General features: G+C 42.6%; 1 protein-coding gene and 1 long non-coding RNA gene across 4 annotated transcripts in view; one reads left to right on the forward strand and one right to left on the reverse strand.

The window, feature by feature from the left end:
• INPP5F (inositol polyphosphate-5-phosphatase F) overlaps positions 1–14,162 on the forward strand; it is a 949,391-nt gene that overhangs the window by 514,813 nt on the left and 420,416 nt on the right. The window lies entirely within an intron of this gene.
• LOC125692916 (uncharacterized) overlaps positions 1–14,162 on the reverse strand; it is a 29,629-nt gene that overhangs the window by 5,170 nt on the left and 10,297 nt on the right. For 2 of the 3 annotated variants that reach the window (XR_007376926.1, XR_007376925.1), the window contains exon 5: positions 7,360–7,402. This is a non-coding gene — a long non-coding RNA (uncharacterized LOC125692916). Of the gene's footprint in view, positions 1–3,551; positions 4,531–7,359; positions 7,403–14,162 lie in introns of those variants that run through there. The other variant, XR_007376927.1, reaches the window with a different exon arrangement.

A 14,162-nucleotide genomic window follows, 5' to 3' on the forward strand; every position in this document is an offset into this window, starting at 1 on the left:
TCTCTGCACCCTGTTGCTCCTCCTACTGCTTCAGTGGCCTTGCTACCCACACTATATATTTTTTTAAACTCATAGCTGTTTGAAACTCCCAGAGAGTTGAGTTAAAACTCCAGAGAGCAAGCTGCGCCCATGCTTTGCAGCAAGAAGTTTGCACACCTTGTGATAAGACTTTTGCTCATATCATATGTCTTAGCTGTGGAGAGCATCTAACCACTGGGGAAAGTGCTGACCTACTTGGTCTGTAGTGAAATGCAGCAAGGACTCACTGCCTAATGGAGCAATTCGATCACATCAGAGGTCACGTACATGTCTCAGGGGAGTGACAGACAGTAGCACTGGAAGAATGGGAAATAAGACACAAGTTCACTTTGTATTAGGATAAACATCCCCTGAATGGGAGCATTTGAATGTAACTGAACCAATGAAGCTCAGAGGGAAAGTCAGCCCTGAACACCACAGAGACTTGTTTGCAATGCCTCAGACACACCTCATGCCTTGTTTCCAAGTCAAAACTTGTACCGAGCAGAAAGCTTCCTTTTGCATTGAAAAAATAAACTTTATTTTCCAGATCCTTTCAGATCCTATCCAAGCAGAACTTAAGTTCAGCAGTGCACAAGAAGCCTATTTCCTACAGAGCCTGTCCTAAAACCACAGCCTTTCCATACTTCCACATGAAACATGGCAAGCACCACAACAAAGTTAATGCTGACAATGCCCAGAGTCCCATCTCAGTACTGCAATCTCCCTCTGATAGCACCTGATGGAATTCAACAGATGAACTGCTCTTGTATGTGCATCTCACCTGTGATACCACTGGAAAGTCACCAGCAAGTGGTGAGCCTGAAGCACAGAATCGCCCAAGTTTTTCTGTTTCAGAGGAAGTTTCACCATATGCAGATTCAGGTTCATAACCAAGCTGCTCAACATTATGCCAAAAAAATACAATGCTATCTTTAATGAAGAATGAGAGCTGTATGAAAGCAGTCTCATGAGATGTGTGCAGCAAACAGCAGCCTAAACTTAGACCATGATCTTGTGGCAATGTATTTCTCTCAGCTGTGAATCATGTGTGGGGTAGAAAACAGTATTCCTCCCCCAGAATATCATGGAAAGTTAGCAGTCCCTCACACTGCAGTGCGAGAGGCTCTGCACAGCATGGGCCAGAACTGTGTTACTCACAGGGAGCCTGAAGACTTGGCAACATGACAGCTAAATCTGTCAACTGCATTTCACACAGGTCATTGAACAACCAGCAGAAGAGAATCGTTTGCAGTCAGACCTGATCTAGCAAAGTTCAGATAAGAAATAGGATAAAGACCCCTTCAGTTCAAGGTCACCTTCCTAGCTTCTCATCAGTTGCTTGGAGGCCTCATTCCATTCTCCTCTCCCCCCTCACTCTCTGTTCCGCATGGCCATGAGCTGTGCCTGATGCCTGGGGCGGGGGGAAGCCAACAAGCCTAAGGAAGTCTGCCTTCTACACAAATTTGAGAGTTGAAGTTAAACACTTCTGAGCACATTCTAATGGATTTACATTGGCAAATACTGAGAGATTCAGCTCAGATCTCCCTCACCTTCAGAAATGTACACAGCAGGTACTGCAGCACGTGATACTTGAGCATGTCCCTACAATAAAGGCATATGCCAGGCTCTGCTGGAGAGAGCCCAGCCATAGAACAGAGGAGAAGGACTGTGTCTTGTTGGAAGCACTGCAGGACCACCCAGGGTAGGCCTGGAGCCACACCACTCAGCTTCCTATATTTTCTGGGCTCATTCCCCCCAGTCCACAGAGCACCAGGCACTCCTCCACCACCACCCACTGAAGGCTTTAAAAGTTCCTTTCAAATCTACAGACAATGTATAGGCATAGCGAAAGCATGAAACCAATCACAGCATTTTCCCACCCTCTTTCAAAAGCTCTTACAAACATCCATAGGTAGATGCTCAAAGGACCCAAATGCTTAGCATAGACTGGATTGCCAGCACACAGTGACCTGTTTCAAAATACCTGTCCACTTCCGTGGAGAATATTTTGATGATCTCAAGGACAGTTGAAAGTAAAACTTCTAAAGGAAGACCAGTTGTTGGAAATCAAGTCTCTCGCTATATCAGAACCGTACCAAGACAAGTATTTTTGTGTGCACACATCTTCCATCAAGGGAGAGAATACCAGGCTTATATAGAAAGGTTGAGGGTATTTTTGATCTACCCTCAACTTAGAGATTCAGTGACTTCACTCTAACTGCACTGCAAATCCATTCTGGATGAGGAGTAGTCCCTAAAATGTAATTAAGAGCTGGAGTCCTGAGACCACAGCCATACAGCAATGAAACCGTGACCTAAACACAAGGAATAAGAAGATGGACTAATCCCTATTAACGGAGAAGATGGCAAATAAGCTTGCAGCATGCTGAGCTGAGGTTAGAGGGGAGCTGAAGCAGCCATGCCAACAACATTAGCTGCTCCCAGGGCTGGGGAGGCACCCAACCAGCATGGGCACTGGGAGATGGAGGAGCTCTGAGTCCCACACTTGAATGAACACAATCTTAAGTCTCATTGCCCAGGCACTCAAACAGCTTTGAGGTGTTACTTCCCCCTTACACAAACCCTCACACAGGTCAGGCACAATGTTAAGCAATGTTAAGTATGTCAAAGCTCCAAAGCAGCTCTCAAAGGCTGCTTTATTGAAAAGCTGGTCCCAAGCCTCCCTTCAGACTTGTACCTTTTGTGTCTTCCAAATGCTAGAGAGGAGCTGAGGGCTCACACCAGATCTCAAGCATCCTCTGTGCATAAGTTACACCATGAGATGTTCCTCAAGGAGGACATCACTTTACTGGCAGACTCTTCGCCCTTCTCTCCCCATTTTCAAAGGCCTTGGGCTTTTAATGTGCAAAGCTTTTGCCTTTGAGTGATCATTGGAAGAAGGGTGATGCAACCTGTGGATGGAAGAGATGTCAGAATAGAATTAGCCAAGCAACAGAAAGCATCTCTATTCACCACGGGTCTGCTGGCAGTCAGAGACTGTAAGATGCAGCTGGCAGGAAAAGTGTCATTGCACAATTAGTCAAAGCAGCAGTGTTTCCTTTAGAGGCATTCAGATTCCCAGGCATCCTACAGAGTCTCCAAATAAGTAATATTTGGTTGTGACAACTACCTAGCATACTTCTGAGCACTGAGCACAAGATAATAAAGCACTGACATCACAAAAAACATTAGTGGCATTAGTCAATCCCACTCATCAAATTAAGAATAACCAAAAAAAAAAATCCAAGAGCCTACATATTTGATTAAGAAAAACAGTCTCGTTACCATTAGCAATCATAAATGCCACTTCCCCAGCAAGGGAAAATTCACTTTCCCTGACTTCTACAGGAAGCTTAAGGGAAAAAGTGCCATCCATCTCCCTTTCCTTTATATGCTCCATTCTTCTCCATATGGTGCTGCCTGATAGTAAATGAGAAATTAAGAACATCAGCAGCAGCCTCTGCCCTCTTCTCCCCCCATCACCTTATGCCAACACTAACTGCAAAAAAATCCATGGCCCAAGCTGGGGATCGAACTGTTTAACTGCTGAGCTCTGTATACCAGCTCTGTTCGTAGTTTTGCCAAGCACTGGTTGTTCTGAATCATCTTCTCTTGAAGAAGAGTCCTTACGATAGACTGAACATCTCCATGCGTATTGTTTTTTTCTTTAAATTCAAAACATGAATAAAGAGAATCAGAAATTAAAACTCATTAAAAGCTTTGGGTCAGATGCAGGCAGCAGTAACTGTAGCATCATATCCTAGTCCTTCCACATTTGCAGAGACAGCTTTTTTCTGAACTGTAAACTCAACTCATAACTTTCAGCTGCCGCTTCTCTTTCCATCTTCAATCCCATCAAAGTGAGCTTCAGCTCAGGTATTCAGGATGGGCCATTTGCAGTCTGTGAAGTTAAAAACATTGCAAAACAGGATCCAAATAATCTTATTACACTTTGGAGCAACTGAATCAAATACCTAAGAACTAGGGGAAGCAAACAGTATGCACAGAGTTTTTTATTTTTATTTTCCCCACAGCATCCATTGGAGGTGGGGCAGGGGTAGTTTACCATGTAGACTCACAGAAAGCCATCCATCCCCAGTGTGCATGGGGAGATAGAGATGAAGAGCAGGTGACAGAGGAGTGAGTGCAGTGAATACGACAAATAACACATTGCCACGTGTGAGCATATGGGCTCTATGGATTAACCTTGGTCCCTCACAGAATAGCTAATCATCCCGTTGTCATAGGCATTGCAGACTTTCAGGAAGATTTGGATGCTGAGGGTAAGTTCTGTCACTGAGATGCAACAGCCACAGCCTTGGTCTTCACATGCAGTGCTTCAGGCAATGCCAATCTGCTCCAAGCAGCACACTCAGCCAAACCAGCCCAGTCCTGCTCTTTCACATCTTCCAATGGAGACAGAGTCCATCCATAACAAAAATTTCCGGCAGAGGCTTCAAAAGATTTTGGTTCTATTACTCCATCATTGTTCCCATGCACACCAGTGACCTGAAGCAGCAGGACAGGACGTGACAACTGACACTGCTAGCACAAGGACACCTGTCGAGATTCAGGCTGCGCCCATGAACAAAGTGTTTTTACCAAGAGGATAAGTCATAGAATCCCTTAAAAGATCCCCTGGCTTGCTCAAAAGACCTGGACAGATGAAGAAGCTGTAACATTTTCATTTTTCATTCAATCTGCAAATGAAAGCTTGCTCTGGACTTTAAAAAAAAAAAAAAAAAAAAAACACTCATAACTTTGAAAACTACCTCAGACTTTGTAACTGCCATATGAACAAAATGTATAGCCCAGGCTACAATTCACTTACTGTATTCAGTCCAGCACAAGCCAAGTGCAAATGGATGTGGAAGGAAAAAATACCTCCTAAACAGAGACAGCGGCCTCATCACTGAACAGAACTGGTGCAACATGAGAGATCAGTGCAGCAACAGCAAGAATTCCCCTAATAACAGTGGGAAGAACAGAATGCATGGAGCTTGACAGCTAGAAGAGAAAATACATGGCAGGAAACTATGAATACCAGGGAGTAGTAGGGTGAAGGCTTCCAAGAATATAAGCGAGATGTGGCCTGAAACCTGCATTTGTCAAGCCTCAAGATGCATGCCATCAGCACTGAAGACAGATCATACCACAAAGAAATGCTTCCTTCTACTTCAGTAAGCAATATTACCTCCTTAAATCCCCATCAGATGCCAGCACAGCCATCCACATTTGTCAAGGCTGCCTATCATCGTACTCATGGAAGAGGCAGGAGCCCAGGCATGGTAGCAAGGCTCTTCCACTATGCTCTACTCTCTGCAGATCTACCTGTTCTGCTCCCCAGCTAGCTCAGCTGATAGATTGCTCCCCTCATGCTGCAATACAAGATGAGGCAAGGATGGAGGAAAGGGCAGTCAGGAACCACAGGACAATTCCTTTTGGAGAAAGGTTTCCCACCTCAATAGAATTGTAGGCCACATGCCCATCAACCTAAGCTTTTGTGACATGCTGAAATTAAAGTGCTACAAGCAGAACATATTAAAAACTGACACAAAAAAAAAAAAAAAGGGAAATCTTCTCCATTCACAGCTCCAGGACTACACACACTGCTCACTGACAGCTTAGCTCCAAGCCAGCAGGCAGATGTCCCCAGGGTATTCCCAAGCCTTTCAGGCTGCTCAGCCAAGTGAAGATGCTGTGAGCCCCTGCCACTAATTATGCTTCTCCGTTTGAAGGCGTCCACAGGCTTGAGGCCCCTATGCTAACGTGGCACAGTTACAAGCAGAAGTTCTGAGGGAAGCTTAAGACCAGAATAAACAACTTATTATGGGTAATGAGTTTCTCATTCTTTTAACTGATGCAATGCCAGTCACCCAAGTGCAAGGCTGTGAATCTCAGCATCAGCACAGGCATAACAGAAAGTGCTTTTCAAGGCCCATCTTAAGGCAGGATCACGTTATATTGTGCCATAAGGATTGTCCCAATGACAGTTCAACAAGGCAGGCCTTGATTGGGTGGTTGGACTAGATGTTCTTGCAGGTCCAACCTTGTGATTCTGTGATTCACAGACCTTCTCTGTTATGCTGCAGTTGAGGTCAACAACCACAAATAGAGCAGATAATTAGAAGGGAAATATGTGCTGCAGAGCAAACACATCAAGCATAAAAAGATTTTTTTTGTTCTGGAAAGGTAGAGAAGCAGTGTTTACAGAACTACACGAACACCTTTGTATTGGTCAGAAAGTACACACACACCAAAAAAAAGTGAGGGCTTTGCTCACAGTTGAAGCCTTACACACTGATGGTTCTGGTGTTTGTATTCATTGCTACTGCCATTTCAGGGCTCGAGCACTGGGTAATCTATACCCCTGAAAGGCCACATTCAGAAGCATAACAGTGCGGGTGACTCTTCGCAGAGCTGTCTCTTCTTTTCCAAGGAGAATGAGACACCAGGAACAGCCCTTGAGGACTAACAGATTACATTCACTACTGGCAAACATGCAGACAAGTTCATTGCGGCAAACAGCTGAAAGTAACACATTTCACAATCTTGTTCTACAGCACAAAAAGAGAAGCATGGATATCTCCCACCTAGAAGAACCCAGGTGATGTTTGTGCAGAGAGAGAAGTGTTTGCTTTGACACAGAAGCAAAATATTTTTTTCCCTTCAGTTTGTCTTAGATGTGGGTTTGCCAGCTTTCCACGTTAGCTTAATTTTCCTACCCCACCTTGTTCTCAGAAGCTGGCCACAGCCCCCTGTTGAGACGCACATTTTTAGTCAAGGAGGAGGCAAACTGTTCACCTATATTTTTAAGAGACTGCACACATGGACATCAGACAGTGTTCAGATGCTTCAGAAAGCACACAGTCTGCATGATTCATCTTATCAGTAGAGCAACGCAATGTCATTAACAAAGTCCCTACACAAACAACCAGCTGGAAATAAGATTATGCCTCAAGGAGAAGAGACTGATAGCCTCAGTGATTTTAGTGTACAGTAACAATAAAAGCCACTTTTGTCCACATATTTCTCTAATCCCTTTCTGAAACATTACTAAATATCACTGCATGACACAAGTGAGCTCTACAAGTTAACAGCACATCACAAAAAGAGGAGCTCAAGCCCTGGTGTTAAGTTTGAAGCTGAAGACCTTTGGCTCGCTAATGAAGCTGCAGATACCAGAGATATTTTTAGAATGCCCATAAACCTTGATATAATCCACAAGGAAGAGTTTCGTTATGACAGGAAGGTATGGAATGTTACACCCCACACCCTAAAATCTCTCTCAGTGCTATGAAAAACACCCATAGTGCCAGCACAAAAAGAAAGCCTTACCTGACATCAAGCAAAATTTAAGTATTCCTCAGTGCCGTAATTCCTGAAACAAAAGTTATTAGCAAATTTAAATTAATTCTGCTCCAGGCATTATGATACACTATCAGTTACTCCCTTACTTCCCCTGGGAAATATTCCTCTATTGCTGTCAGTCAACTGCTTGAATGCTCGGAGTTTACCAGGTGCATAACACATATTGATTTTTGATGAATTACATCCCTCTCTGGGCCACTATTGGTTTTGTTTTCAAACCTTATTTAATTGTTCACCTATTTTTTCAGTGAAATAAATGCAAAGTGTTTATTCTCCAAAGGCTGTAAACAGAGATCTCGGGTCTAGTTTCTATGACAACCTCATTTGATACAGCAAACCTAGATTCTCTCTAATGACAGACATGAAGTTTAAATTGCACATTCTGCATAAACAGTGAACTGTTGACCTTTTATTGAAAAATGGAATACAGTGTGATTAGCATGATGTGCTATACAAAAGGGAAAACTGTGGAATAATGCCAATTATACTCTAATCATAACTACAGCGCTCATCTCAAGCAAAACGTCTGCCAGAACAAGCAGCTTTAAAAACCAGGATATACCAAGATACCATTTTCCAATGCTGCTAGATAGCAATGCTTTCATGCTAAATTGTTCTCAGATAACACTTGCTGCTCCTGCTATTTGTCTCCAGTTGCATTTTTTTTTTTAAACATGGAGGAGAAGATGAGGTTATGTAGGAATATGGACAAAAATTCCAGCTATGAGAACTATTTTTAAACTTCCTGAAGGCATCTTTTCCTCATGCTCACAAATTCATTTGGAAGAGAAAGACAAAAGACATTGCTCTTTTTGTCAAGTGAGACCTGTATGTTTTCCTTGGAGGAGTATTTGCACATATGCCAGTGAATAAAGCCCAGCTCGTCAATTGAGACAGGGGAGGCTGCAGGAGATGTTCTGCTTTGTAAGAACAGAGGTGGAAAATCTTTTGCCTTCATACACTGCAAGTTTCAGTAGGATTTGCTTTTGTCAGTTCAAAGAAGTGCCTGCAGGAGTTTACAACATGAATACTTTGGGGAGCTGGGGGTGTGAGCTGAGGTTCCCCTTGGAGCTCAAAGAGCCACATGCTGCTGCAAGGGGATGGCAGGCTGCTAAGTTTCTCTTTACTTGGCAGCATATTTTAACTTTAACTCCTTTAAGCATTCACGAAACAATAGGAAATGCTTCCAATTGCTGAGTGGGATTTCAGTTCACTTGTAATTAAAGTAATCAGTGAACACTCTGGAGACAACCACTCAACCAAAACTATGAGTAATATCAAAAATAGAGATTTAGATGGCAGAACTGATGGCCTAAGGAACCAGGAACAAAGCAGAGAGAGTTTCACTTCTACAGTGCCCCAGAATAGCACCCAGTTGATTGATATCTTCCCTCTTAGAATTGAAAGAAAAGTCAGAGAAGAGCCACTGGTGTGACAGTAGTGACAGGTAGGATCATATGGTTGTTTGAGCTAAAAGAGATCTTTAAAGGTCATCTAGTCCAACACCCCAAATACAGGACATGGGATACTTTCACCATGAGCTACTAAACCCCACCATTTCTGTTTCCTGCATATTGGGAGGCCTCTGCTTTTCAGAGTATTCTATTTGGCAGTATTACATTTTTCCTCAGTAAGCATCGTCTTCCATTGCAGCAGCTGACAGGAAGGAATCCATTAATTCAAAAGGCATCTGCTTGTATTCATGTGGAGGTACAATGCTGTGATTTGGTACATGATAGGAAGCTACGTGTTTGCTAGGGTGGCACACCCCAAACTTAGGTATTTTTAATCCCTGCAAAATTGCCCCAACTTGTCCACAGCAGGAGAGCTTTTAAACTGTGCTGTTTTGTATGAATGGCAGTGAGCATTTGTAATGCCACTCAGAGCTGGATTATCAGACAGAGATTACATCAACCACATCTGCACAACTGTTCAGATGCTACCACAGATTTTGTAAATCTTTACCCCTCAAAAAAAAAAAAAAAAAATCAAGGTAAATATTGACAATAAGAACAGCAACAGAAGCCAACATGTCTGATCAGTAACTTCACAAGCACTCCTACCTACTGGTAGGTCTAAACACACATAAATGAGTGCTTTGAAAGACACTGTAAATTATAAGCCTATTCAAACAGACTTTCACCTCTAGCTTCTGTGTCAGATTAATACATTCCCTGGACACTTGCCTCTCCAGGTCAGAGGAAAGTAATTTCTTCCTCAAGCTTCTCCCACATTTCTTCAGTTCCCATCACAATATTTTTAGTTAAGACGTTGATAAATGTTGGTACCCCCAGTTAATTCTTGTCCTCTGTTTCACATTTCCTTCAGGCACAGTTTGCATAGCTCTAGTCACTTGTACAAATATTTAAAACCAGCAAGACAAACCAAGCATAACAAATCCAGAAATAAAGCTACTCCCACAGAAGCTGATGTTTACCCAAGCTGGGGTATGAAATATTCCACACCTCTCTCCTGGCAGCCTATTCTCTCTCTCTCAGAGAAGATCTGATGACGCTCTGGATAACAAGGATCAAAGAGCTGAAGCCCCTGACACTTCAGTACTCCCACCTTCAGTAGTGGACCTTCCTGGTTTGCTCTAAGGGATCTGGAAGAGATGCAGCTCTTGGAAGAGGAAGACAGATACACACTTTGAGGTAACAGTGCCTCTATCAGTCCCATACATTCATACAGAAATCAGCTGTCTGGTTACCATCAGTCTTGCTCAGGAATGTGAGGGAGAGGGGCATGAACCACCAGCTTTTTGCATCACCCCATCTGTAACAGAACTGGAGTTTGGCTACCCTATCATAATGAATGAAGATTTCAATCAGCCAAGAAAAATTCACCAAGAGATCACTTTAAGTAAATTGTTCATAAAGTAACACTTACCAGCTAGCTTGAATTTTAAGCATTCTAACTGACACAATCACCTTCCTAAAGTAAACACCTGCTACAAAAAGTCAGGCAGCTGAAACACCATTAGTTTTTAGGTGAACTTTTAGCCCCACAGCTCAGGCAAGCATCCATCTATTTTGTCTCTGCAATATAACCAGCTCTGTCAGATGCCAGACAGCTAAGAGAGCACTCCAGACTAGAAACAAAGATACTATTCACTGGAGACTGCCACAGTCATTGTTCCTACCTATGCACATCCCACCACTTCAGTGAGGCTGACAAAACAGTCGGAGATAGCTTTCTATTCCCAGCTGCTTAACAGTCCTGTCAATCAGTGATGCAGCTGGCAACAGGCAAGCAGCAGAAATCAACGTGTGCCACTGCAAAGACCAGAACAGAGTCTCAAATATGTGCAAAACTCCAGTCTACATATAACCATCCTGGGTAGAGATGGTGCCTGGATGTCCTCGGGGGGTCCGAAGTAGAACTGGAGAGCTGCAGGCATTTATGTACACCACTACTCCACACAACTGAATTTGTTGTACCCTTCACCTGTATTCAATATCCATTTTTGTTTCAGTCCAAGAGCAAAGTAGATATATTTTTTTTAAAGTAATAAAATTAGGTTAGTACTTATGACTGCAATATTTAAACATTATTTCAAGCTTTTAAAGAAAAAGACATTCGTGAAAGAGACTTCTGCACAAGAGCTCCTGCTTCCATTATTTGTCATACTCTCGTTAGCAGCTAAGGACTGTTTGAAATGCATCATTCCGTTCTCTGGAGTGTACTGGAAGTGTAGGAAGAGCATATTGGATCAAGACAAGTTGGGAAACTATTCCCATTTATTGAGAGATTCCTGACCCAGGAATATAGAAGCATGAGGGTAAGGTCTCAAAAAAATTCCTTCAGAGTCAACTGCAGTAAACCTGTTCTTGTCTCCTAGCAGTACTATGAGAAAATAATATTGTAAATCAGTGAATGTGAGCAAAGTGAGCAATGCCCAATGAGTGATGGTTTCCTGCTAGAGTGGCTTCCAGCTTTCCTAGATTCCTGCTATACTGAAAAGCTGTAGCAGAACTTGAGAATTGTATTATTAAATCAGTGCCTGTGAAAAATCAAGATGAGATTCAAGCTGCCAGACACGATAGGAATGTTAGGCAAAGGTGTCTGTAAACTTCTACTGACCCCGAACACCAAACAGGTCAAGAGCTCTTTCATTAATACTAATACTTTTTGTATTAGAGCTTCACATGAAGAAATCCTGCTGACTGCTAAGGTCAAAGAGTTCATAAGATGCGTTGGCCACATCAGCAATACATTGATGATTGTTTCTGCTGTGACCCCATGGCTGATGAAAGGCCATTTGTAAGGGAATTGCTTTTCACACAGAAAAGAAGTCTGATGAAGGTATAAAACACACCTCAAGTAGGCAGACTGCTTCTTTCATGATGCAGTAATGAACAAGGCCACCATCCTACTGAGACGCTGTGTTTCTGTACATCCCCAGGTTTCTTCTTCCTATTCTTGTCACTAAGTTTTCCTCTACACAAGACACTTTTTCCAGTCCTGGTTGCTAAATGACTACCACTCTCCTATTCATGAACTCTGCATGTATTCCACTTGTAGATTAGACATTCTGAAGTCCGAATCAACATTATAACCATCTCGCAACTACTGTATCTTCTAGATACCTTGTTTTTGGGGTCCCTGGCAACAAGGCTTCATAAGGGATAAAAGATTCAGATGCACAGCAGACAGGGGTCACAGTCGCACACAGTGTGAAGAACAGGAGCATAACAGAGAATTATAGAAGTAAAGTCTGAGGCAGACCTCAGGAGAACATCACCCCAAGGAAGTCCATGCAATTCAGCTACATTGCTGGTGACAGATACCCCCCAACCTATTCCAGAACTACTCTATGAAACCCCTCCAAGAAGATAGGTCTGAGAAACCACTCTTCCCATCATTGTAATGAAAGACTGCAGTATCTCTATTAACGTGCCTTCCCTGGATAATCCTTCACTTCATGCAAATTATGGTCTTCTGCAACAGCCTGAAGGCTCTCTTCTCTAGCAGATAGCACTCTGTTTATAAAAGACCTTCACACTTTTGCATGTTTAACTTGTTAGAGAATAATGGTTTCATTACCTAGTAGGAGTGGCTTCACATATTATGGTGGACTGCAGAATTATAGGGTTTTTAATCTTTTGCCCCAAGTTTAATTATCATAATAGTGCATGACTATGTAGTTACTACAAAATTTGAGAAGGCAGGCATGCAAATCTACAGAATCAGAGATCATAAGCAAGGAACGGTCATGCTGAGAACATTTCCCTTCATCACTTTAAAAAGGACTTGCTGTGAGAAAAAGAATTTCACATCGTGAAAAAATGTCAAGATGTCAGGTATTTTTTCACCCCTCAGCGTGAAGTAAGGCAGCACCTTCCTCAACAAGTGCCCTCTGTAGTTGCTATTCCTTGCAGAAATGCATGATACCAAACAGGGAAGAACAGTAAGACAGGTTCAAGCTTTCCGCCCTGCAGTGATAAGCAAAAGCATGGGCTCTTCTGATGGAGAAGTTTGTCCCTCCAGTCCTGGAGGAACATGCAGCAAAAGTTTGTGTTTTTTTTTTAGTGCACATTTCCACAGAAGGTTTTAGCTTTGATGGCTGTTTTTTTCCCCACCACTAACACATCCAGTTAAGACGCCCAGCCTTGTCTTTTGCTTCTCACTCAGGCCAGGGAATGAGGCAACAGTTCACAGCCTTACTAATGCTATTGTTAATGTTGCAATGGAGAACAGAACCCTGAAAGGCAACAGAGAAATAAACTTAAGGAACTTAAGGTCAACCTCCAAACACAGCTTTTTTCCTATGGTGCCCCCACAGAGCAAGTAGCAACGTTTTCTCTGCGTGTGTCAGACCACAGCCACTACTTCAGATGGCATAAATCAGAAAGGCACGTACCATACCTCTTGAGACATAGCAGTTACAGCTGGCAAAGTGCAAAAGCTCTTATTGAGCTGGGCTGCTGATGTAATCTAGGGTTGGCACAAAAAAGAAATGGGGAAAAAAAGGAAAAATAAAAGATTCCACGTGCCCAAAAGCTTATCTGTCTCATTCAGCTCTATGAGTTGGTCTAATGAGAGATATCTCTTTTTACAACTTTCACCACAGAAATAGGAGTCATTTATCAAGGACTTTTCCCTGAACCATGCTGACCTTTTCTGCTGATGCTTCTCCTTCACTGCGATTTTTGCATGTTTAGGTCGCAGTCACACAGTCTAACCCCAAATGTGCTATGAGCACATGAAAAAGGCGAGCACCTGAAAAGAGGTTTCAGAGAGCTATTAGAATTTGTCAGCTAGATGTTACTACTGTACCACTGTACTTACCTCCAACATGTATTTATATACAAAACTGACTAAAAAGCTAAGTGGAGTTCTATTGATTTCAGTGTTACCGATATGTACACGTGAAGCATATCCATTAAACTAAATTCATTAAATTATATCTATTTTTAAAGGGTGCTAAAAGCACCATTGGATGTGGTAATTATTGGTATTGGTTTCCTATAGAAACAGCACTAAGGCTACCAGCTAATTTGACATGGAAAACAGCTGTCACATGGTAATGACATTAGAAGTCACTGCCTGTGCTGATCTGTATTCAAAGCCATGCCACAGAGGTGAAAGGCCCTATAGCCAATTATTACTCCTTCGAGCCAGACGGTCCCCAAACACATGCAACATATGCAGATCCAGGCCTCCTTGTCTTTAATTAGATCTTGCCTACCCTCTGTAGCAACAGCAATAAATGTGAGAAGGGCACATGTTGGGATGCTGGAAAATGATCACAAATATTCTGACATTTT

The sequence above is a fragment of the Lagopus muta genome, chromosome 5 (assembly GCF_023343835.1).
Source record: "Lagopus muta isolate bLagMut1 chromosome 5, bLagMut1 primary, whole genome shotgun sequence".
NCBI classification, from domain to species: Eukaryota; Metazoa; Chordata; class Aves; order Galliformes; family Phasianidae; genus Lagopus; species Lagopus muta.